Source organism: Pseudophryne corroboree, chromosome 2 (genome assembly GCF_028390025.1).
Source record: "Pseudophryne corroboree isolate aPseCor3 chromosome 2, aPseCor3.hap2, whole genome shotgun sequence".
Taxonomy (NCBI): Eukaryota; Metazoa; Chordata; class Amphibia; order Anura; family Myobatrachidae; genus Pseudophryne; species Pseudophryne corroboree.
The window spans coordinates 268,540,016-268,543,371 of record NC_086445.1 but is presented as its reverse complement, the minus strand read 5'-3'; the positions used below and the strand labels follow the sequence as shown (position 1 = coordinate 268,543,371).

Genomic DNA, 3,356 nt, shown 5'->3' with positions numbered 1-3,356 from the left:
TGTGCATCCAGCTCAGCCGGGCACAAGAATCTAACTGAGGTCTGGAGGAGGGTCTTAGTGGGAGGAGCCAGTGCACACCAGGTAGTCCTAAAGCTTTCTTTAGTTGTGCCCAGTCTCCTGCGGAGCCGCTAATCCCCATGGTCCTTACGGAGTCCCAGCATCCACTTAGGACATCAGAGAAATATACATGTGACTGACTGCTAGTGTGATTGCTGACTTAATATAAATGATTGTTGGTTGATCTTCTGATCCTCTATGCAGATGCATGGGTAGGGTCACACATGATATCACACATTATATCACTTGTGACTGTAATCACTTTAGGAAAAAGTGGTTACAGTCACAAATTGTGTAGTGCACTGTGAGAGTGCTGATTATTTATCATGTCCAAGAGCGGCAAAGGTGACGAGGGTACACTTACAGTAACACCAACACTCATATATTGCTGTTTTGCAAAAAACTGTATTATCCTGTATGATCTGGTACAGGATGGTTTATGTGTAAAATGGTTTGCTGTTTAGCATAATACTTCCCTGTTCTACATCAGGTATAGATAGACCCATTGAGGTGATGTTTGCACAGACCTTGTCCAGTTTAGCTGAAAAGTTAATTCTTATACTATTAACCCATGCAGCTCACTACTTGCGGTATATCCCCAACAGCTTCCCCAATAAGACAAGCTGATAAACCGAAGGTAAATAAATCATCGACTTCACAGACTACACATGATAATCATCAGACGATGAAAGCTCTACATACTCTACTTCAGCATACGAAGAACAGGTAAAAGGTATCAGCTAAATGAATAAGTTGATTAAATGAGAGCAAAAAAGGCTAGTCTGTCAATAAAGGCAGCATAGTCTGGGGTAATAATAAGGCACCTGTGTTTAAACATCCTAAAGGGCCTCTTCACAAGTGCAGAATTCAGGAAAAAGGTTTTGGCTTATACCCAATAAAATAGAAACCCGGTAAATGGGATTCCTATATCTTTTTCCAGCTGGGGACTGTTTAAAATAAGGAAATGCCTCCCAAAATAGATATGCATGTCATTGATAGTGCAAAAATCTATATGGCCTCTGCCGTCAAAAGAGGAATGGTTTTCAAAAAAAGATCATATTCTACTTGTCTGGGGCAGGCAAAAGGTCAGCCATGACTTCACCTTGCAATCTACGGCTACACCACACTGGATAGGCCCAATCTCACTAGATCAGGCCTGGCCAACCTGTGGCTCTCCAGCTGTTGTAAAACTACAAGCCCCATCATGCTTTGCCACAGTTTTGCTATTAGGGAATGCTAAAACTGTGGCAAGGCATGCTGGGATGTGTAGTTTCACAACATCTGGAGAGCCACAGGTTGGCCATGCCTGCACTAGATCTTGGAAGCTAAGCAGTGTTGGGCTTGGTTAGTTCTTGGAGGGGAGACCACCTTGAAATACCAGGTGCTGTAGGTACATTGGGCTGAGGTACCGGAAGACAGGTTTTCAGTGCCTGCAAGTGAGCAAGTATCCCACATAGCTCATATGGACACTAGTGTTCTAGGGCATCAACAATAACAATAGCTGTTCGCAGAGCAGTTTGGCTCACAAACATGGAAAGCTAATTCAGAATCTAAGAAGGTTCTGGAAACTTTGCCTTGGCTGGAAGTTTCTGTTGGGGAAGGAGTTAACAGTTATTCTGAAGTCAGAAACAGACTCCAAGAAGGTCACGTTCCCTTTCACATATAACCCCAAACTTAGGGGTCCGGTTTTGGCCTTGCCGGTCATAAAGGACCGTAACAGCCCCAAGAGGGACAGTTTCCAAACCAGAGGGCCGACTTCTTCAGTTTGCACAGATCTGGTAGTAGTCTACAAACCGATTCCTGGGTGCAAGAAGTGGTATCTCTAGGTTATGCTTTTGCCTTCAAGAAGCACCCGCCTCAAAGGTTTTTTTGTACCAGCCCATCTCGGGTAGAGATGAAGGCCAGGGCTTTGTTAGAAGCAGTTCAGAAATTGCTTCAGTCAGGAGTAGTCATTCCAGTTCCTCCTGCACAACAAGGACAGGGTTTTTACTCTTTCCCTTCTAGAAGCATCTTCCTCAAAGGTTTTCTGTTTCAGCCCATCTCAGGTAGAGGCGTAGGCGAGGAATTTGCATGAAGCAGTTCAGAAATTGCTTTGGTTAGGAATAGTCATTCCCGTAACCCATGCACAATGGGGGAGTTTACTCCAACCTGGGTCCTTCACCCCATTCTCAATCTCAAAAAGTCTAAACAGATAAAATTGGGTACCCCGGTTCGCATGGAGACATGGCACTCCATAGTTGGTGGGGAGCCAGTAGAATACATAGTATTCCTGGATAAGTCAGGAATCTTACTTTCAGGCTCCTATAACACTGTCCATCAGTGTTATCTCAGGGTTACTATCCTTCAGCAACTTTTCAGTTTTTTAGGCCTTACCCTTTGTGTTAGCCACAGCCCCAGAGTATTTACCAAAATGATTATGGCAGTTTATCTCCGCTAGCAGGGGATAAGAAAATTGCCCCTTGACCACCTTTTTATCCTGGCAAATACAGGAAAGGTTTCTGTGCCATCTACAACACACAATAAGTTGTCTGCAGAGGCACGGGTGGTTCATAAATTGGCAAAATCATCTCTGGTTCCGTAACTACGGATGGCTCACGGTGGGGCTGTACTGAATTCAAGTCTGCAGAAAATAGTTACCTTGGAACAAGATATCCAAGGTGCAGTTGAGGACTCAGGAGTTGTTACACAGTCAATATCAATTCACGCAGCAATGCGAATGATGGAGTTGATGGTGAATAGACATGGTGGAGTGCCACAATTCCACTCAAGACCTCTCCAGCATCTGTTTCCATCTACAGCCGCATCACACTGGATATGCCCAATCTCATTGATGTTGGAAGTTAAGCAGTGTTGTGCTTGGTTAAATCTCTGATAAGAGACCACCTGTGAATGCCAGGGGGTGTAGGTGGGCCAGATGGACAATAACCATCTACAGCCATACCACACTGGATATGCCCAATCTCACCTGATCTTACAAGCTAAGCAGTGTGGGGCCTGGTAGGTACTTGGATGGGAGACCACCTGGGAACACCAGGTGCTGTCCGTATAACACAAACAAGTACGTGGTACTGGCAGAAAGGGTAAGAAAGTCAGTAGCCTGGGGGGCTACAGACATTCCATCTAGGCCAGAGGACACCCCTTTTAGATATCATGTTGGGAGATCCTGACAACATATGCAATCTTCAGGGCTGTGGGGGCCATTGTCCGGAAGATTATGATTCTGGGGATTATGGGCCACAGAAGAAAGTTGCCTGCTAATAAACCTGTTAGCACCTCGGGCCATATACTGGGTCCTGATT

At 45.0% G+C, this 3,356-nt stretch overlaps 1 pseudogene; it reads left to right on the top strand.

The window, feature by feature from the left end:
* The first annotated feature begins 2,984 nt into the window (after positions 1–2,984).
* Positions 2,985–3,103, top strand: LOC135051532 (5S ribosomal RNA; annotated as a pseudogene).
* Positions 3,104–3,356: the final 253 nt, after the last annotated feature.